Source organism: Pleurodeles waltl, chromosome 5 (assembly GCF_031143425.1).
Source record: "Pleurodeles waltl isolate 20211129_DDA chromosome 5, aPleWal1.hap1.20221129, whole genome shotgun sequence".
Taxonomy (NCBI): Eukaryota; Metazoa; Chordata; class Amphibia; order Caudata; family Salamandridae; genus Pleurodeles; species Pleurodeles waltl.
In genome coordinates, this window is record NC_090444.1 from 1614682012 (window position 1) to 1614704798 (window position 22787).

A 22787-nucleotide genomic window follows, 5' to 3' on the forward strand; every position below is an offset into this window, starting at 1 on the left:
TATTAAACACTCCAAGAGGATACCACAAATTAACAGAATTATAATATGCACATCAAAATCAGATTTCAAAGCAGATCATGATGACATCAGTAAATTATCAAAATTCAATTCATAACAATCAGTCTTTGGAGTTGCACCATCCCTATCCCTAATACGAATTCGGACCTGCGTGTGTGGGGGCACACTAGCACATGCAGGCAAAACAAAAGGAAAGGGAAAAATAATTCAGAAAATCATCTAACAAGGATAACTCACTTTAAAAATTCACTGGTGTAATTAACTAAGCTGGAAAGGAAACAAGAAACCACTAATTAGACCTCTCCTCATGGGACAGCAGACAGGAAAGATTTGTCAGTTCAGAACTTTCATAGCTTCTGAACATAAGTAGACAGCAGCATCAAGGGCATTGAAGAACATGAGCTGCATATAGGACAAGACAGCAGTTCAGAATTTTGGGCATATTAGTACTGAACAGCACAGCAATGGGACATATAATGCTAAAGGGAAACTCCCAAAATAAAAACTAAGAATGACAGAAAACTTTGAGAGGTACAGGAGGTGACAGCACAAATGCTCAAGAAAAAGACCCTCTAGATTTCAAAAGTCTCCCCTATTTAGAAATTTCAACACTCTTCTGATTGGTCCTCTGTGTGGGCTCATCTTGCGCACATTAATCCATATCCAATGGAAAGTCATTGACAAATTAAGTTTTCAATTATTCTGGATTTTCTCAGGGAGTGTGCGTAGTCAACTCGATGAATTCATAGATTGCCGCCAAAATATAACTATTGTTCATTGTTAGAAATGGGGTCTCTAGTTGGCAGAGGTATTCACCTTTGTCCAAATAGGGACCACAATCCTAGTTAGGGTACATCACACACAATCCAAATGATCCTGTGCCTACCCTCTGGTAGCTTGGCACTGAGCAGTCAGGCTTAACTTAGAAGGCAATGTGTAAATTATTTGTGCAATAAACCATACAGTAACAGAGTGAAAACACCACAAAAATACACCACACAGGTTTAGAAAAATAAAAGATATTTATCTGGTTAAATTAAGGTAAAACATGATCAACATTCAATGAGCAAAAGCTGAGATCTCACTTTTGCAAGTTTAAAAAGAGTCTTTAATCTTAGAAATCAATAGTTGTCTCTTGTTTGCATAAAGTACCTGGTTTGTGTCAAAATTACCAAGCATGAAGACTGCGGTACAGATGATGCGTCATTTCTGTCCAAGCTGCAAGGGGCTTTGCATCAATTTCCGGTGCGCAGTCTTAGTTTATCACTGCGATGCAGGAATATTTAGGCGCCCAGGGACGATGCAGGGAAAATCCTGGGGGTGTGGGAAGAAGTCACAGGCGTTGCGTTGATCCGGTAGGCGATGCATCAAATTTTCTGTTGCACGGCAGGCACTGCGTTGATTCTTCACTCAGCAAGTCAGGCTGCGTCATTTTGGCTTGGCTGTGCATTTATCCAGAAGGGCTGTGCGTTGAGTTTCCGGTCGCAATGCAGGCGCTGTGTCGATCTTCGCTCAGGAAGTCAGGCTGCGTTGTTCCGGTTCGGCAGTGCATCGATTTTCTCATCAAAGGGCAAGCTGTGTATCGTTTCTGGCAGGTTGTGCGTCGATTTTCGGTGCACATTGAGTTTCCTTGAAGAGATGAAGTCTTTTTGGCCCTGAGACTCCAGAAAACAGGAGGCAAGCTCAATCCAAGCCCTTGGAAAGCACTTCTCAGCAAAGTCAGAGGCCAGCAAGGCAGCAGTCCTTTACAACAAAGGAGTCCAGGTGAGTCCTTTGGGCAGCCAGGCAGTTCCTCTTGACAGGTTGCAGGATCTGGTCTAGAAGTGTCTGATTTGGCGGGGTCAGAGACCTAGTTTATATACCCAGAAATGCCTTTGAAGAGGGGGTTTTGAAGTGCACAAGGTCCTCTTTCAGAACAGGTCTGCCTGCCAAGGTCCCAGTAGGGGGTTTGCCAGTCCATTACGTGAGGGAAGGCCACTAGCCTTTGAAATGTAAGTGTCAGGCCATCCACCCTCCTAGCCCAGGAAGACCCATTCAGTATGCAGATGATTGCAGGTGTGACTGAGTATCCTGTGTTTGTGGTTGTCTAGGTGAAATGCACAAGGGAGCTGTCAACCAGCCCAGCCAGACGTGGATTGGAGACAGGCTCTAAGGCACAGATGGATTTTAAGTGCAAAGAAATGCTAACTTCCTAAAAGTGGCATTTCTGAAATAGTAATATAAAATCTAACCTCGTCAATAAGCAGGATTCTATTACCATTCTGGACATACTAAATATGACCAGGTTACCCCTTTCTGATCAGAATCTACCACTCAAACAGCATATGAAGGTAGCCCTGATGATAGCCTATGAAAGGAGTAAGCAACACAGTAGTAGAAAACGAATTTAGAAGTGTTCCACTAAAAGGACATATAAAACACACAGGTATATGTCCTGCCTATTACCTACATAGCACCCTGCCATATGGGTTACCTAGGGCCTACCTTAGGGGTGACTTCTATGTAGAAAAAGGAGAGTTTAAGTCTTGGCAAGTACTTGTAATTGCCATGTCGGAGTGGCAGCGAAACTGCACACACAGGCCTTGCAATGGCAGTCCTGAGACATGGTTAAGGGGCTACTTATGTGGGTGGCACAATCAGTGCTGTAGGCCCACTAGTAGCATTTAATTTACAGGCCCTGGGCACATGTAGTGCACTTTACTAGGGACTTACAAGTAAATCAAATATGCCTATTTGGTATGAGCCAATGTTATCATGTTTTTAGGGTGAGAGCACATGGACTTTAGCACTGGTTAGCAGTGGTAAAGTGACCAGAGTCCTAAAGTCAGCACAAATGAGGTCAGAAAAAGAAGAGGAGGAAGGCCAAACGTTTGGAGGTGACCCTGCAGAGAGGCCATTTCCTACATTGATCAATTATAACTTTGCTATACTTTCCCATAGTACACAGGATGATTCTAACAGTTCTCATGTGAATTTAACAATACTTCTTGTCTTGTTCGACAGCTAGAACAAATACTGTTACACTTGTTGTTAGTTAAAACATGTTCTCTTTCTTTAATACAGTAAGACATTTACCAGCACATCAGCAGCCTAGGAATTAATTCAGGTTAAAGGGAACAGAATGAAGTAGTACTTTTCCTCTAATGCTGTAAAAATGAATCTTCAGGCCTAGTCTAGCTAAGAAAACCTAAATACATGCTACATGTATGCTAAATACATATAAGTCCTATTGTGCACCTTACAATTTGAATCTAATATGCAAAACAAATTATTTAATTGCATTCTTTATTTGTGCCTACTATTAGAACAATTTAGGCATGCATTTATTTTTCTGCACACATGTAACTTCACAGTAAAACATCAATTTTAACCCGTTCTGTGCCCAGGACGTAATGGTTACGTCCTGAGGCACAGTGCTGCGAGCGCGCGCTGACAATCACAGAGCCTCCCCCATCGCGCTGGAAGCTCAGCTCCGATCACGTGGGGGAGGCCGAGAGAGGCTTCAAAGGGAAGGAAATGTATTTCCTTCCCTTTGAAGTCTCTCTCAGCGTTTTGGCAGCCGGATTGAAAGCAATCCGGCTGTCAAAACGCCCACTAGACACCAGGGATGTCTTTTTTACAAAGGAAATGGGCATAAGGGACCGACCCCTTGGGCAAGGGTCGCTCCCAGGGGGGGCATTTTTTTTTAAGGCCTTTAGGCCGATCTGCCCCCAGGGGGGGCAGAAACCTCTATGCACCAGGGATAATTTTTTTGTTTAGTTTTTAGTTTTTGAGGTGCGGAGCGACCCCTTAGGCAAGGGTCGCTCCCCTAGGGGGCAAATTATATTTAGGCCATTTCTGCCCCCCTTGGGGGCAGATTGGCCTATTTTTATGAGGCCAATCTGCCCCCAAGGGGGACAGAAACCACTAGACACCAGGGAGTTTTTTTTGTTTGTTTGTGTTTCACGTAAGGGGAGCAGCCCCTTAGGCAAGGGTCGTTCCCCTAGGGGACAAATTTATTTTATGCCATTTCTGCCCCCCAGGGGGGCAGATCAGCCTATTTTAATTAGGCTGATCTGCCCCCAAGGGGGGCAGAAACCACTAGGCACCGGGGATTTTTTGTTGTTGTTGTTGTTTTACAGATGGGGAGCGTCCCCTTAGGCAAGGGTCGCTCCCCTGGAGGGGCAAATTGTATTTAGGCCATTTCTGCCCGCTTTGGGGGCAGATCGGCCGATTTTAGGTCAATCTGCCCCCAAGGGGGGCAGAAACCACTAGGCACCAGGGATCTTTTTTTTGCGCCGTCATGTAAGGGGAGCGACCTTGTAGGCAAGGGTCGCTCCCCCGGGGGTGTGGGGGGGCAAATTTATTTTAGGCCATTTCTGCCCCCCCTGGGGGCAGATCTGCCTATTGTTATTAACCTCTAGGCGCCGGGGCTAATTTTTTGTTTTTTTTGTTTTTTTAGAGATGGGGAGCGACCCCTTAGGCAAGGGTCGCTCCCCTGGAGGGGCAAATTGTAGTTAGACCATTTCTGCCCCCCTTGGGGGCAAATCGGCCGATTTTAGGTGAATCTGCCCCAAGGGGGGCAGAAACCACTAGGCACTGGGGATCTTTTTTTTTTGTGCCGTCAAGCAAGGGGAGCGACCCCGTAAGCAAGGGTCGCTCCCGGGGGGGGAGCTTGAGGGGGGCAAATTTATTTTAGGCCATTTCTGCCATTTCTGCCCCCCCTGGGGCCGGCTGAGCTAGAGGCCAAAATCCACAGGTAGGCACTTTACAAAAAACACCTCTGTTTTCTGTGTTAAAAATGTGATGTGTCCACGTTGTGTTTTGGGCCCTTTCCTTTCATGGGCGCTAGACCCACCCACACAAGTGAGGTACCATTTTTATCGGGAGACTTGGGGGAACGCTGGGTGGAAGGACATTTGTGGCTCCTCTCAGATTCCAGAACTTTCTGTCACCGAAATGAGAGGAAAAAGTGTTTGTTTGGCCAAATATTGAGGTTTGCAAGGGATTCTGGGTAACAGAACCTGGTCAGAGCCCCACATGTCACCCCATCTTGGATTCCCCTAGGAGTCTAGTTTTCAGAAATGTGCTGGTTTGCTAGGTTTCCCGAGGTGCCGTCTGAGCTAGAGGCCAAAATCCACAGGTGGGCACTGTTTTCTGTAAAAAAATGTGATGTGTCCATGTTGTGTTTTGGGCCATTTCCTTTCGTGGGCGCTAGGCCTTCCCACACAAGTGAGGTACCATTTTTATCGGGAAACTTGGGGGAACGCTGGGTGGAAGGAAATTTGTGGCTCCTCTCAGATTCCAGAACTTTCTTTCACCGAAATGTGAGGAAAATGTGTTTTTTTAGCCAAATTTTGAGGTTTGCAAAGGATTCTGGGTAAGAGAACCTGGTCAGAGCCCCACGTCACCCCATCTTGGATTCCCCTAGGTGTCTAGTTTTCAGAAATGTGCTGGTTTGCTACGTTTCCCCAGGTGCCGGCTGAGCTAGAGGCCAAAATCCACAGGTAGGCACTGTTTTCTGTGAAAAAATGTGATGTGTCTATGTTGTGTTTTGGGCCATTTCCTGTTGTGGGTGCTAGGCCTACCCACACAAGTGAGGTACCATTTTTATCGGGAGACTTGGGGGAACACTGGGTGGAAGGACATTTGTGGCTCCTCTCAGATTCCAGAACTTTCTGTCACCGAAATGTGAGGAAAATATGTTTTTTTTGCCAAATTTTGAGGTTTGCAAAGGATTCTGGGTAACAGAACGTGGTCAGAGCCCCACAAGTTACCCCATTTTGGATTCCCCTAGGTCTCTAGTTTTAAAGAATGCACAGGTTTGGTAGGTTTCCCTAGGTGCCGGCTGAGCTAGGGGCCAAAATCTACAGGTAGGCACTTCGCAAAAAACACTTCTGTTTTCTGTAAAAAAAATGTGATGTGTCCACGTTGTGTTTTGGGCCCTTTCCTTTTATGGGCGCTAGACCCACCCACACAAGTGAGGTACCATTTTTATCGGGAAACTTGGGGGAACACTGGGTGGAAGGACATTTGTGGCTCCTCTCAGATTCCAGACCTTTCTGTCACCGAAATGTGAGGAAAATGTGTTTTTTTTAGCCAAATTTTGAGGTTTGCAAAGGATTCTGGGTAAGAGAACCTGGTCAGAGCCCCACATGGCACCCCATCTTGGATTCCCCTAGGTGTCTAGTTTTCAGAAATGTGCTGGTTTGCTAGGTTTCCCCAGGTGCCGGCTGAGCTAGAGGCCCAAATCCACAGGTAGGCACTGTTTTCTGTGAAAAAAATGGGATGTGTCCACGTTGTGTTTTGGGCCATTTCCTTTTGTGGGCGCTAGGCCTACCCACACAAGTGTGGTACCATTTTTATTGGGAGACTTGGGGAAAGGCTGTGTGGAAGGAAATTTGTGGCTCCTCTCAGATTCCAGAACTTTCTGTCACCGAAATGTGGGGAAAATGTGTTTTTTTAGCCAAATTTTGAGGTTTGCAAAGGGTTCTGGGTAACAGAACCTGGGCAGAGCCCCACAAGTCACCCCATCTTGGATTCCACTCGTTCTCTAGTTTTCAAAAATGCACAGGTTTGGTAGGTTTCCCTAAGTGCCGGCTGAGCTAGGGGCCAAAATCTACAGGTAGGCACTTGGCAAAAAACACCTCTGATTTCTGTAAAAAAATGGGATGTGTCCACGCTGTGTTTTGGGCCATTTCCTTTCGTGGACGCTAGGCCTACCCACACAAGTTAGGTACCATTTTGTATCGGGAGACTTGGGGGAACGCTGGGGGGAAGGAAATTTGTGGCTCCTCTCAGATTCCAGAACTTTCTGTCACCGAAATGTGAGGAAAATGTGTTTTTTTAGCCAAATTTTGAGGTTTGCAAAGGATTCTGGGTAACAGAACCTGGTCAGAGCCCCACAAGTCACACCATCTGGATTCCCCTAGGTCTCTAGTTTTAAAAAATGCACAGGTTTGGCAGGTTTCCCTAGGTGCCGGCTGAGCTAGAGGCCAAAATCTACAGGTAGGCACTTGGCAAAAAACACCAATGTTTTCTGTAAAAAAATGGGATGTGTCCACGTTGTGTTTTGGGGCATTTCCTGTCGCGGGCGCTAGGCCTACCCACACAAGTGAGGTATAGTTTTTATCGGGAGACTTGGGGGAACATAGAATAGCAAAACAAGTGTTATTGCCCCTTGTCTTTCTCTACATTTTTTCCTTCCAAATATAAGAGAGTGTGTAAAAAAGACATCCATTTGAGAAATTCCCTGTAATTCACATGCTAGTATGGGCACCCCGAAATTCAGAGATGTGCAAATAACCACTGCTCCTCAACACCTTATCTTGTGCCCATTTTGGAAATACAAAGGTTTTCTTGATAGCTATTTTTTACTCTTTATATTTCAGCAAATTAATTGCAATATACCCAGTATAGAATGAAAACCCACTGGAGGGGGCAGGTCATTTATTGGCTCTGGGTACCTAGAGTTCTTGATGAACGTACAAGCCCTATATATCCCCGCAACCAGAAGAGTCCAGCAGATGTAACGGTATATTGCTTTAAAAAATCTGACATTGCAGGAAAAAGTTACAGAGTAAAACGTAGAGAAAAATTGCAGATTTTTTCACCTCAATTTCAATATTTATTTTTTTCAGTTGTTATTTTCTGTAGGAAACCCTTGTAGGATCTACACAAATTATCCCTTGCTGAATTCAGAATTTTGTCTAATTTTCAGAAATGCTGCGATGTCCGGGATCCAGCATTGGTTTCATGCCCATTTCTGTCACTAACTGGAAGGAGGCTGAAAGCACAAAAAATCATAAAAATGGGGTATGTCCCAGTAAAATGCCAAAATTGTGTTGAAAAATTGGGGCCCGTATTTGCGCAGTTTAGCGTCAAAAAATTTTGCGCCGGCTAACGCCATTCTGAAGCACCATGCGGGCGCCGTATTTATTGAATGGCGTTAGCCGGCGCAAGCAGACCGGCGCTGCCTGGTGTGCGTGGAAAAAAACCACGTACACCAGGCAGCGCCGGCGTAGGGAAAAATGGCGTTAGGGCGTCTTAAAAATGGCGCAAGTCAGGTTGACGCTAAAAAATCGTCTTTGCGCCATTTTAAACGACGCCCAGACGCCATTTACATGACTCCTGGGGTGGGCAAGGGTGGCAGGGGGGGTCCCTGGGGGCATGGGAGGGCAGCTGTGGGCTCATTTTGAGCCCACAGGTCCCTTAACGCCTGCCCTGACCCAGGTGTTAAAAAGTGGTGCAAATGCGGGGTTTTTTGACCCGACCACTCCCGGGCGTGATTTTTGCCCGGGAGTATAAATACGACGCATTTTCGTCGCCGTCATTTTTTTAGACAGGAACGCCTTCCTTGCATCTCATTAACGCAAGGAAGGCGTTCACACAAAAAAATGATGCTATTTGCCCATACTTTGGCGCTAGACGCGTCTAACGCCAAAGTATAAATATGGCGTTAGTTTTGCGCCGAATTTGCGTCGAAAAAAACGACGCACATTCGGCGCAAACGGAGTATAAATATGCCCCTAGGTTTTCTGATTCAAGTCTGCCTGTTCCTGAAAGCTGGGAAGCTGGTGATTTTAGCACCACAAACCCTTTGTTGATGCCATTTTCAGCGAAAAAACCACAAGCCTTCTTCTGCAGTCCCTTTTTCCCATTTTTTTGAAAAAACCGAAATTTTCACTGTATTTTGGCTAATTTCTTGGCCTCCTTCTGGGGAACCCACAAAGTCTGGGTACCTCTAAAATCTCTAGGATGTTGGAAAAAAAGGACGCAAATTTGGCGTGGGTAGCTTATGTGAACAAAAAGTTATGAGGGCCTAAGCGCGAACTGCCCCAAATAGCCAAAAAAAGGCTCGGCACAGGAGGGGGAAAAGGCCTGGCAGCAAATGGGTTAAACAATATAAGTACAATTAATATATTCATCTCTACTGTATCTCTAAAAATAATACTTTAAATATTAATTCATTTCAGTAGTTCACTCGACTCTAAATGCCAACATCTTTCATGACAAAACGCAATGTCAAGGAGAAATGGAGGTCACAATCTCCACCATATTTCAAACATGCACATTTTTACATTTCATGTTCATTTCTCTGTTAGGCTTTTAAATGAAGGTTTATAAGTCACCATATGCTAACTTCTATGCCAAAAATGTATTAGTTAAATTTGATCTCTATCAGTTGTTACTCAGTGGGAAATGCACCATACCACATTATGAAACCTCTGTCAGTTAGATTACAATTATAATTAAAAGAACGCATTGCACAGCTCATTTGTTAACTCTTTGCACTACCACTCAAAAAGAATAAATCTTTGTCATCAAAAAGTTTTGAGTGATTTGAATTATTAAAGCCACTACCCAAGCATCCTTTTCATTTGCAGAGCACTGTTTGCATTTTCAGATTAACTGGTTGCGCACATTTGCATATTTTTGAGGCAAGAAGGCACCCTGGCAGGAAGGCTTGTTTAGCTGTCTGCCTAGCTTCGGTTTCACCTCACAGAAGACTCGCTAAATGACACTTCAACCAAAGCATTTTAACTATCGCAATTAACCACCCTAGGAGGGTTGTCTTTTTACAAAAAGTAGGGGAATGTTTTTTCATAAATCAAAAAAGTAGGGGCACACCGTGCCCCTCTGATCCCACCCACCCAACCTCTGCTATCACCCTTCCCTCTGCTTTAACACTTCCTTTGTAGAGCTCCTTCTTCTGCTTCGCCCTTTCACTACCTTCTCCAGCCTCACATTCTTTTCTCATTTGTGTATCTTTTTTCTTCCTATGTTGTCTTGTCTATTTTTATTACTTTCAGGTTGCAGCAGACATAAAAGAAAGAGTGCTGCAGTTCCCCTTCTTGTTTTAAAAAATAACGTTTCTTGCAATTATTATGACTCCTAATATTGTAGGAAGTTTTAGATTCAATCACTAGCCCATTATACCTTTCCATAAAAATAATCTATTTTTGTGGAAAAAGGATACATTGTTATTGAGACATTTCTTCAAATTGTTGTTTCGTCAGGCCGAATTCATCAGGCTGACATCCTACACTTTGGAAATTCATCACAATGACAGAATAACACCCTGTCTCTCTGCTTGTGTTTGGACAGCTCATGGCGTGATCACTGTGTGAGGGATATTGTCATAGTGTTTTGCCATTTCAGTTTGCCCTTATTCAAAAGGCTGACACCAAGTTCACTTTGCTCTACCCAGGTCCTCATTCTGAGATAAAAGGGTGGCCCTGCTTTACCTAAAGAATCAGGATCACAGGAGATGCTGTTGTGGCACACACCTGGTATTACACATGGGAACCTGGCCATAAATACAGACGTACCAGACAAATTGGGCACAGTGACTTAGGGGCGCTATAAATACAGTGCCCCAGGGAGTGTACATGTGCCTATTTTCTGTGTCCCAGAGAACTGCTGTATTACAAAAGGGGCTGCACACACTTGTGGGACCTCCTTTGTGTTACTGAAAGCACTGGTGCGTATAGTGTGCTGGTGCTATCTCAAGAGGACATGCCTTCATTTGAATGGGAGCATGTCCCCATTCAAACGTAGGAAACACTTTGCTTCTGCACCCTTGCTCACCTTGTTAAGGTCAGGCACAATGCAGAGTGGGGTAGTGAGCTGCCTCTATTTTACGTCCCCAGATGTCCCCGGTTCTTCTAAGTTTACTTTTGAGTCTGCCTGGAATATCTCTGTATTCCTGCATCACATAACTACCTATCTCACAACATGAGTACTTCTGGGTGGGGCAATACCAATTCTACATTACCTCTACACCCTTATGTCCCAATCCTATTCATTATTTATAGGTGAATTCACCTCTTGAGACAGAATAGAGAACGGGAAATGCTTGTGATAGTGTTCCTCCTTCACAGGGACTATCCTATAGGGGTACACTATACAAATCATCCTCCTTTTCATTTTTCTGTCTCTAATGAAAGGGGGATGAGGACTTTTGGCTTCTACTGAGCGGGAGCTAGCGGCTAAACGACTGAGTGCCAAAGGAGTTTGGTTGTCCTTGGAGGATGCATCCTTGTTTGGTGGTTGCTGTGTGGAGACCAGTGGATTTTTTTCTGTAAACTCAGGAGGATAAGGGGCTACTTGTAGGTTGCTGTATGGTGCACTATGCTTGTGCAGAACCCTGGGAGTAATCGCACATGTGCATTCTAGCTCAGCTACTCTTGTGGACGTTTGGCTACAGAGAGAGTATTTACTGCTGTGGTTTGGTAAGTCCCTATAGTATTTTGAGCTGCTATTTGTTTGGTATTCCAAGAGGACTATTTTCTGTTTTCTGGAGCCATGGGGAAACATTCTATGAAACAGATGCAAAGTCTGTAACCTTTCCTCCTCCTAAATGGGCTGTGAAGGAGAAAGACGATGATCATATCAGGTCATTTATTCAGGAGAAATTGATGGAGCTTAATGTGGTCAAGACTCCTGCAAAGCCTGTCCTGCGGGAAGTGTCTGCAGAAGTTTCTTACTTGTCTGAGGAAGAGCAGACTCCTGTGGAGGATGACTAAAAGGGGTAAGTATATTGGAAAACAGTTGCTTCCAAGATTCTGGCTCATGTCAAGCAGGACATGAGTTCCAAGCGGAAGAGACCTCAGAGCCTTTTTCATCATGTGGTGGTTTGTTGTTGTTGTTCCAGCAGGCAACTCAGTGGGCTATCACGCTATCATGAGGGTGCTGAACAGATACTGGAGAGACCCAGAAAAGATTGTTCTGCCTTACTTTAAGGTCAAGCTGTTTTGTATTGTGATAGCTTGCCTGACTCCGTTCCCACTGACTGCTTTGTTGCTAGTTTGGTGGGTCGTATTTCACTGATAGGGAATTGTATTATTCATAACCAGGAGGATAAAAAAATTGACTCCATCCAGAAAAAGCTGTATTCAGGTGCTTATATGGCTCTTAAGGCTGGCATCTGTGGAACTTATGTGTGTTGATCTTCAATCTCCAACTTCAAACAACTCTTTAAGGCAGTGGAGCAGGGGACAGAATGTTCCTCTTTGCTGGAGGAGATCAAACAGCAGATCGATTATTTGTCGAACATTTCATTGATGATGTTTGTGATATGGCTGTGTCTGCTGGGTCTTCAATTGTAGCTCGTTGCCACCTGGTTCTCAAGGATTGGTGGATGGATTCAGCCCACAAATCCTGCTCACTGCGATTGCCATTTGAGGGTAGTCACATGTTTGGAACAGAGCTGGAAGACAAGCTGCATAAGCTTTTTAATGCAAAAAGGCACTCCTCATCTCTTATGCAGTCATCTTTTTCCACACCTGCCAAAGATTTTTTGGTTCATCAGCCCTCTCGTTGCCAACACCAGGGACAGCAGAGAAAATATCAACCTCAGAGTGAGCCTTAGAAGAAAACTAATTCCCTAAGAAGCAGCGGTCCTGACAATCAGGGGACCGGCAAGTCCTATGTGGTTGGACACAGACTATTTTTCTGGAGACCTGGCTCAAATCCACTTCAGACTCTAGGATTCTTCAGGTAATCACATCAGGATACAATGTAGGATTTGTGTCTCTTCCTCCAGATTTGAGAGTGAGTCTAACTCATGGCCTTCTCACAAGGACAAAAGGCTAGCACTCCAGCAGGAGATAGAAGCTATTCTGCAGAAAGAAGCAATCACAGAGGTTTCCATTAAGTCCAGAAGTCGGGGCTTTTACTCCATCAAATTTCTGGTTGGGAAGGCTATGGGAGGTTTTCGAATGGTTCTCAACTTCAATCATCTGAACACATTTGTTTACACTCTCCCTTTAAAATATGAGACCATGCAATGGATTATTCCTTTGGTGTGCCAGGGTCATTGGATGGTTGTGTTGGACCTTCAGGATGCCTATTTCCGTGTGTCACTATTTCCTGTCCATCAGAAGTATCTATGTTTCTCTGTTAACCATCATCACTTCCAGTTCAATGTTCTCCCCTATGACCTTAAGATGGCTCCCAGGGTATTCACCAAGGTTGTGGCATCCTTAGTGGCCTCCCTGCAGCTTTAAGGCATCCACCTGTATCCATGTTTGGCCGATGGCTGCCTCATGCTCCCTTGGAGCAGCAGCTTTTACAGGAATTGGGTAGAGTTCTCTTTCAGATCCAGAAACATGGGTTCCTCCTCAATAGAACAAGTATCAATTGCAGGCTATGCAGGATCCGATCTTCATAGGGGCACACTTCCGTACAGACTTGAAAAGAGTCTCTCTTCTGGAATCCTGTGCCATACCTCTTAGGGGGTTGGTGTCTAAAGCACTCCCGAGTCAATCCCTTACAGTGAGGCACTGGCTAAGTCTGTAGGGATCCATGGCAGCTACAGTGTTTATGGTGCCCTGGGCCAGGCTGCATCTTCATCCACTTTGGAGTCATCTACATGCCTTTTGGGAACCTTCTTAGGCAGAATTCGAGAAATTGGTCTCAATAACTCACAAGATCAAGGAGGTTCTGGCTAGGTGCCTTCTTCCAGAATTCTTCAGGTGGTACTTCAGCCAGACACGCTGAGAGTGTTCACTGTGAATGCTAGTTAATTTGGGTAGGGAGCAAATCTAGAAACAGTCTCCACTCAGGCATGATGGTCCCTTAAGGAAAGCAAGAGGACCTCCAACTGGGGGGAACTGACAGCTGTTTTGAGGCCTCTGTGGCATTTTCAGGAGGTTCTTTGGGGGCATCATGTGTTGGTTACAACAGAAAATATGTTGACAATGGCATATAAAAACATCCAGGGTCGCCAGGATGAGTGCTGTGAATTTGAAAACACAATTGATGTCTTGGGCGGAGAGCCATCTGTTTACCATTTCAACGATTTGCATCAAGGATGTTGACAATGTGGTGGTGGACTCACTGAGTCGGGTATTTCCTCCATCTCAGGAGCTGTATCTGTCAGTGGCCAATTTCAGGAAGATTTGCCTGAGGTTTGGGGTCCCTTATCTGGATCTTTTTGCTTTTCAGTTAATGCCCAGTTAAGAAGGTTTTGTACGAGGGCCCTGCAGGAGAGAGCATGGTGGTTGGATGCTCTCACAGTCCCATGGCCAAACAACCCCTTTCCCCTGATTCCCAAACCTCTGGAGAGGCTTTTTGGGGAAGACAGAATAATTTTTCTGGTAGCTCCTTTTTGGCCCAGGAGGGCATAGTTTCTGACTCTCAAGTCGCTGGCTCTGCAAGATCCTTTGTTGCTCTCTGCCCTTTCCCTCTCAGCTTCTTGAAGAGAGTTCTACCCATGGGCTGCAACTCTTGGATTGGAAGTTGAGAGGCGGGGTTGGCAGAGTAATGAATTAGCCTGTCATTTGGAAGTAGATATGCAGACTTCTCATTGCCATTTGACATTGAACTCGTATGGGTGCCACTGGACAAATATCCCATGATGGTGTGCTGAGCATGACTATTCTCCTGTGTCTTGCTCCCTTCCTGACTTGGTGTGGTTTCTATAGGATGACTATGAGAAACCATTGTCAGTTTCTACACTGAGGGCCAGTAGGCTGCCATCAAGGCCTTCTGGAATCCATGGGGGGAATTTTAATGATTCAGATGATCCAGTGTTTGTTGAATGGATTTTCTTGTTCAAGGCCCATGCTTAAGCCTTTGGGCCTAATTTAGAACTCGGCGGACGGGTGACATCATCACAACAGAGACAGATATCCCATCTGCTGGAATATGAATCCCATTATATTCTATGGGATTTAGATTTTGGAAGTCGGGATATCTGTTGCCGTTGTGACGGAGTATCTCGTCCAGTGAGTTGTAAATCAGTCCCTTTGCTTCCACTCTGTGATTTACCATTGGTCTTGAGAACTTTGCCATCTTCTCCTTTTGAGCTCCTTGAACAAGCGAATATTAAATTTGTCACTCTGGAAGTATTTGTTTTAGTGGTGATTACATCTGCCAGGAGGTTTGAGGACCTTGCATCTGGATGGGGTGGTTCTACACCTGGATTCATCTTTCGTTTCGAAAGTGTGATCTGTCTTCCATTGGGCTGAGGAGGTGGTTCTCCCAACTCTGGTGAATGTGTCAGAGCCTTGTCAAGAAAATGGTTGGCATTTTCTAGATTTGAAAAGGAAACTGCAAGTCTCTTTAGCTAGCACAGAGCTTTTTCATAAAACAGGCTCCTTTTTTGTTCTTTTGATTCCTGTAACAAGGGTGAGAAGGTGTCAGGTTTTCCTTTGGCAGTTGGATCAAACAGGTGATTTCCCTGGCTTATTCATCAGATGGTTCCCCCCTCCCTTCCCGGTGGCATTCAGGGTCACTCTAGTAGTCCTCTTGGGCTGAGGCAAGGGGTGTTTCCATTGCAGAAATATGATGGGCTGGTGCATGGGTGAGTGTGAATATGTTTGTGCGCCACTATCAAGTTCAGAATATTCATTACGTCCCTCACTCCCAGAGTCAAGACCTTCTGTCATTTTGGAGGGAGCTTGGTATTCCAGGAGGAATGCTGGGTAAAGTGTACCCTTATAGGATAGTTCCTGTGTGGAAGGCAGCAGTTCTTCTTCTCTTTTCTGTCTCAAAAGGTGGACTTACCTTATTAGTAATGAATGGGACAGGGACAAACAGGAGTAGAAGTAATGAAAATCACGGGTAAGTAATTGAGACATTCCTAACCTCTTCTGTGGAAGGCTGAATTTGGAGAAGTCAGTTTGCCGAAATATTCATAGAGTGGCCACTGAAGGACCCCTTAGACACAGGAAATGCAAAAACTCCATGGCTTTAAAAGAACCTTTTTACATAATTTCTTTGCAATACCTACTTACTTTTATTACATAGTGTGTCCAGAACTTAACTGCAATGTAGCAATTTCCTGACATTCCTGGTGTAAAAAGAAGACCTTGATAATGTTAATAGAGCGTGTCTCTATGTTCTTGAAAATAACTCACAATATCAAGTCTGTTTATATATAGAAGAAGATTAATAAGAGATCACCATGGGAGGCAACATTTACTCTTCACTTTCCTGGTATGAGGTACTTTTAATCAGGCGGTTTTCTCAATCTGTCCTTGAGTAAACATGTTATTCATTTACCCCCCAACAGGTTGACAAAAGAAGAACTAATCAACCTCCAACTAACGGGCTTGCAGATTCTTGAAAAACAGTGATTAGGAAACCTTTTGCTAACACCTCAGGCCTCTTTAATTATGTGACTACAATCCTTTCTTGCAGTTGCAAAAGCAGAAGAGTGACCTTTTCTTTAGGCAATAACATTTGTGTTATGCAAACTGCTTGCATTAGCATGTCCCTTAAGAGTAGATAACTATTTCTATAATAATGTATGTTGTGATGCTGTGATACAGGAAATCGCTCTTTCACCTTGCATAATGATATTATTAGGTTGGAAGAAATATAAATCGAATTTGTGTATCCGTATGGCGCAAAAATGCACACTATGAACTGACCACTGAGTTCACAAATTGGATTCTTTTTATAAAACTGATTGCATGAGTAGTATGCTCACGTCTGTACACAGTAGTATTAAGAAGAAAGTCAGTATGGTTTACACATCTAACAAAAAACAACTTTCAATCTCTGGAAAACAACTTTCTTTCTTGGCAAATCAATACTCTCATTTGCAACATTAAATATTCACCTAAATTTGCATCAATGTTAATTTTAAAACATAAATGAAACATATCCTATATACTAAGCTGCAATTAATTTTCTTTCGATTTAAAATCTAATATTTATCTATTGCCTCTGACGTTGTAATTATGTTAGATAAGTCCTTTGTTAAAAACACATTTTGATTTTCTTTTACCTTAAGTTGTTTTCAAATTGCAACATTTCAGTTCTCTCTTGTGCCATCAGTTGAAACAGATTGCCGTAGTTAGCCTAAGGATAGTCAGAAGCTCCTGTGTCAGTTTCACAATAATATGGAAAATAGCTTAATTCTGTGGGAGGCGAAGAGCGGGGCCATGCACTAATTTGCTGTCCCAGTGCAGATACGATTTCCATTATAGGGCCAAGGCCTTACAGCTCTTTTTGACTGATTTGATTTAATGTACAAGCCCAGTGATTGTCCATGTAGTAATATAAACTAGAGCCCTAAAAGTAAATTAAAAGGAACAATCAAGTTTATACCAATTTTACCCTGTTTAGAAGGGAGAGCACACACATTTTACCACTGGTTAGCAGGAGTAAAGTACATAGGGGCAGATTTAAGAAAAGTGGTGCTGCATCCAATGCAGCAGCGCTTTTCTTGCGCCCTTTAGCGCCCACCAACGCAATCATGTGTGCACCATATTAAAGATACGGTGCACCATGGTGGTAGTTAGGGAGCTAGTGTAAAAAAAATTATGCAGTCTGGCGCTTTGCAGGATTAACGTCAAAAGTGTTGACACTAATCCTGCAAAGCACATTTGGACCATTACAAGTAATGGTATACCTCCTTTTAATATCTGCTCTGTGCAGGCCTTAAAAAATACTGTAAAAATAGGTGCACAGAAATCGATTTCTTTGCACCATTTTATCTGTCACCCATAATGGGGGAACATCCCCCTTGCATACATTATGCCTGGCGCAGGCATGATGTGGTGCATGGGGTTACAAAGTGGCGCAAAGCATGCATTGTGCCACTGTGTTAATCTGGCGCAGCGATTTTTGGCCTCGTTGGGCCTCATTAGCATAAACAAATTAAGCTAATGTGGTGCAAGGGGACACTAGGCCCTCTTAAATCTGGACAATAGAGTACTAAAAGCCAAAAAAAACTTGTTCTACAAAGGAAGGCAAAAACCTGGGCTGACCTTGCAGGAAGGGTGATTGCCTCTAAACCAAGAAGTTATGGAACGCTGATGTACGTAATATAACATTGTTTTACCATTCCAAGATGGCTGGCACGTTGGCTCTAGAAAAAGGCTGTCAAGCTTGAAATTGAAAACAATAATAGACTATTTACAATACGTTTGCATGACTGACACCCACTGCTGTGTTTAGCTTTGTTAATGGAAACATATGCCACTGTGCTTAGAAGGCAGCATATTTTTTCTCCTTGAAGTCTTTTAATGTATCTTGCATATGTTGTTGAGTTTTTGAAGTAGTGTCAGAAGGTGAAAGGAAGGATGAATCAGGGGATGAATAGATGAATAGATGCATGAATGCAAAGATAAGTGACAGGGTGCAAGTATGATGACTTATTGAGAATCTAAACCCATCAGTGACACAAAAGTCACATTCATTCTTAATACAGACCTATTGTCATTTCCAGTGCTTGTTTTTTTCTATCATTCATTATTTCAGTCAGCTCCTGAGCTTCATACCAGGGATCACTGCAGAGTGCTGGATCTGGTGGACGAATATATCCACTACAGGAATCAGAGTTACAGGTTCAAATTCCAGTGGGCCCTCTCAGTCTTTCATCCTTTTGAGGTAGATAAAATGAACACCATTGAATTGGGCAAATAAAGAGATCTGCCATTTCAGCACTAAGGGCCAGATGTATCATACAACCGATTTGTGATTCTCAAATAGCGATTTTTAAGAAATCGCTATTTCAGAAATGCAAAAAGGTATGTATGATTTTTGCGATTCGGTAATAGCGATTTCTTAAAAATTCGCAAATGCTATTAGCGAATCGCAAATAGAGAATCTGTCCCCATTCGCACCTATGGGCCTGTTGGCCCATATCTGCAAATTTTTTGCATTTCCAAAATTGCGATTTCTTAACCAGAAATCGCAATTTTGGAAATGCGAAACCCCAGCGTGCTGGGGCCTAAGGCCCCCTCTGCTGCACCCCAAAAATGTTTTGGGGGACATGTAAGGTGCACACATGCCAAAAGGGCATGTGTGCTTTACATGTAGATTTTAAAAATGCATTTTAAATGCATTTTTTTATTTTGCACATGGTTACCACCAGGTTCAACCTGGTGGTAAATAGCGATTCCTAAATGCCCAAATCGCATTTAGGAATGGCTTCATACATGTGCTAAGAAATCGCAAATAAGGAATCCTTATTTGCGATTTCTTATTTAGAGAGTCGCAATTTGCGACTCTCTAAACAGGGTCGCAATTTTAAGGAATCGCTATTTTTGCGATTCCTTAAAATTGCATTCAGAATGTCTTTCATACATTCTGAACTGGCTTTTTGCATTCGCAAACGGGCATTCGCACCGTTTGCGAATGCAAAAAACCTTGATAAATCTCGCCCTAAGATACCATTCATGGTGAACTTGCTCTTTACAAATTCATGTGTTATGGTTAGAAGATGAGATGACTGGCAATGCCTGTCTTATTCATGCTCCTGAAATGACCAGAGATCCAGCGCCTGACAGTTGGCACAAAGGGCCTCTTTTAGAGTTCGGTGGATGAAGTATGTACTGTCTGCATGGTGGAGTACTTTACTACTTCCATGAAGAGGGTACCCCACCTGCCGAATTTAGAGATATCCACCTGCCCAACTAACATCTCTTGTATTGGCTGCCGTCATGGTGGATCCTGTTAATGCATTGAATGTTTGACGGGTGCCTCCATCTGAATTAGGGAGCTGTAAAGGAAAATGAGAGTGCTTTTTTATTTTAAAAAAACAAAATACCAAAGTGGGATTTTGTTTTTTAAAATAAAAAAGCAATATCCCCCCCCCCATAGGAGGTTTCTCCCATCGCATGAGGGTCATTTTGAGGTTTTCACTGCCTATTCCCACCAGTATTTTCTCAGAGGGTATAGACAGTGACGCTTTGCCATTTGTATGCCCATTCTAAAAGCCTGTGGCAGGTGAAGAAATGGCAAAACCTCCCACAGATCTTACTTTTTCAGGCCGTCTGAAAATGGCGACAGTGATGGAGTAGTCTCCACAGTCGAAATACTGAAGGTCCACCTCTCTAAATAAAATGGGTATACCTTCTGTTTGGCAGAGAGAGTACTCCATCATCTTAGAATACTTAGCAGGCAGCATGGCCGACCACCATGGCTGAGTAGATGTGATCCACGGAGGCTCTGTTTACCATCCCTGCAGTTCTACTCCTATCTGTTGCCGTTTCCAATATCTGCCAGACAACATAGGAGGAGACCGAAGAGCTGCATCTAGCAATGTGACTGGCACACACTGTTTGCCACACTGCTGATGGAAATTAACTTTCAAAGTGAGCACCTGGCCCTCTGGGCCTCTGGCAACATGGCAGTGGCACTGAGTTACAAAATCGATTGTAAAGTCCCCGAATCACACCAGCAATGCTCAAGAACAACAGGCCTCCAAGATTAGACCACGGAGCATGGCAAGAGGAAGACAATGCTCCTGGGTGGCCACTGATCCTTTCCGGTCTGCAGGCAACTGGCGGCCAGAGGTGATGTCTAAAATCACAAAGGTAACCCACAAACCCCTTCTCAGCCGTGCCTGCAAGGAGACCCGCAGTACAATCCTTTGCGTGGGGTGGGTGACCGCTGTGATATAAATGTGACTAAAAGGACCATACCACCGACTCTGAATCTTCCCTGGATTTATAATGGCACTGCACACACTACGCAGCTTGGAGGCCCCCTAATGAACGGCTTAGCAGTCAGCCTCTGCAGCTCCCGGATGCTGCTATGGATGCCTGCATCCATATAATTTATGTTTAACCTACAAAGGTGATAAAGGAAAGGACTGATCATGCCCTAGTAAGAAGAGCCCTGAAATCTCTCCACTGTGCAGCCCCGCTGATCTCCTTGCAAGAGCCTTGGGGCCTACGAAGTGCTCAACTTCTTCTGATATAGAGGGACAACTGCAAAACATTTGAAGAGCATCATGATGTGCTTCCTCCTACACGCAACACCAACCGTTTCAGGCTTGCACTGCAATGAGAGGCGTGATCTGAAGGGGATCCAGTGGGCTACCTAATCTTCCAGAATCCTACCTAACTATGACAATTGCTCACTTCACTCCAGACACCTCTATGCTGCTGAAAAAATCACAGAGCAATCCGGTGTCTAGCTATTTCACCCCGTCAGAAGCAAAGACTTCTACTACAGCCCCTCTACAAAGAAAACAATGACACTAACCAAAGAAGAACTCCTCTCCTCCCACAAGTAGGAGCTCAGATCAGATTGACACCTCTTTCAAAGCAGAATTCATCTCCCACCGGACGTCCCTCCAAGCTGATATTGACTCTGTTGGCACACACAAGCTAGGTCTAGAAACGAAACTTCAAGAAATGAAACACCACTTAGATCTGATAGAACTCACCTCAGAACATCTACATTCACAATTGCAAGCAGATATCCTCAAATGTGAAGATTTAGAAAACTGGTCTAGACGTGACAATATCCAAGTGAGGAGGGCTCTGATCTCAAGCACTTCATGGTCAGTCTATCTTTGGAAATATTGGGCGGGTGCATCTAGAATGAGTACACAGAGTGGGCCTTCAACTATTCGGTGAAGACAGGAGACTGAGAGACATACTTGCCAAACTGCACTCATTTAAAATTAAGGAATTGATTCTCCAAGCTGCGTGAAAAAAGATTGTGTCTCCTTTCAAGGAGCGATGTGTACCCTTTACCAAGATATTGCACCTACCTCGATGGAGCGACGCCTGAAATTTAAACCAGTGATGGAAGCCCTACACAAAGATCATGTTAAATACATGTGGACATACCAATTTGGCATTGCTTTTGAGCTAAATAATAAGCCCCACCATTTCACAACAATGGAAGGCGCAGCTTCGCTACTGGGCCTCACACTACTGACACCCTCTGGCTCTGATGAGAATGCCAGAGAGTTCACTTTGGAACCGAGCACCAGGTCCAATCTAAGAACTTGGCTCCCACAGAGAAGGGGACGATGAGACAGCAAGAGTTTACCTTTTCTCTTCACCTTCCGATAACTCACTTCTTTCATTGATAAAGGAATTGTTAAACTCTGGGCCTGGAGGACTATATATTCCACGCTTACTTAACACTTCTTCTCCATTTTGATAACTAGAGAAATTCTAGGCAAAAAGGCAGAAGAATAATACTTGTTGCCACCCCATGGTTTTCCTCTTATTTTGTACTATACAAGGAGAGTCAGCTCTAAATGAGCATCAGATGTAATTCTTACTTCATTTACTCAAAAGCAAGCTGTCGGATAGGTGGGTGTGTGTCCTATGCGCCCATCCTGTTTACTGTAGATGCCGTTTAAAATTTAAATGGAACTTCTACTTCATAGTTTTAATTGTTCATGTTTTCCATTTGTTATTTCATTATATGAGTAGCCTAGTGATTCAGATTCGGGGGTAGAGGGTGACCTGAAGGGAATGCAGTGCCAAAGGGGGAGGCTGTTTGGCCTTACCTCTTGCTCTATCGGGGAGACTAATTTAGACTGCGCTTGTCTTGAACCACTTTATAGTACTTAAGACATTAACCTGGAATGTGAAAGGCCTAAACTCTCCTAACCAATGGCAACAGATTTGGAAATATATCCTAGATAGGTGCTTCAACATTATAGCCCTCCAAGAAACACACTTAAAATGAAGCGAAAATCATAAATTATGCCTCAAATCAGACCCTCTAATATACAAGTCATCTGCCACTAATAAACACAATGCCATGGCTCTCCTCTTCCATTCCTTGGTGAAATTTTAGATCACTGGAGTAAATCCAATAAAGAAGGCCAGATCCTGATGGTTAAGGGATTTATAAAGGGACATTTGTGCACTGTAGCCACGTTATATGCACCCAACATAAGCCAATCTGAGTTCCTCCTTTCCATCCTCTCACATTTGGGTGATTTTGCCAAGGGGGATATAGTACTAATAGGAGGCTTTAATCTAGTTTGGGAGTCTGCTTTAGACTGTACTCACCATCATAGGACTCAGGCCGGAACATTCTCTCACACTATAAAAATGACACTATGGCAATTA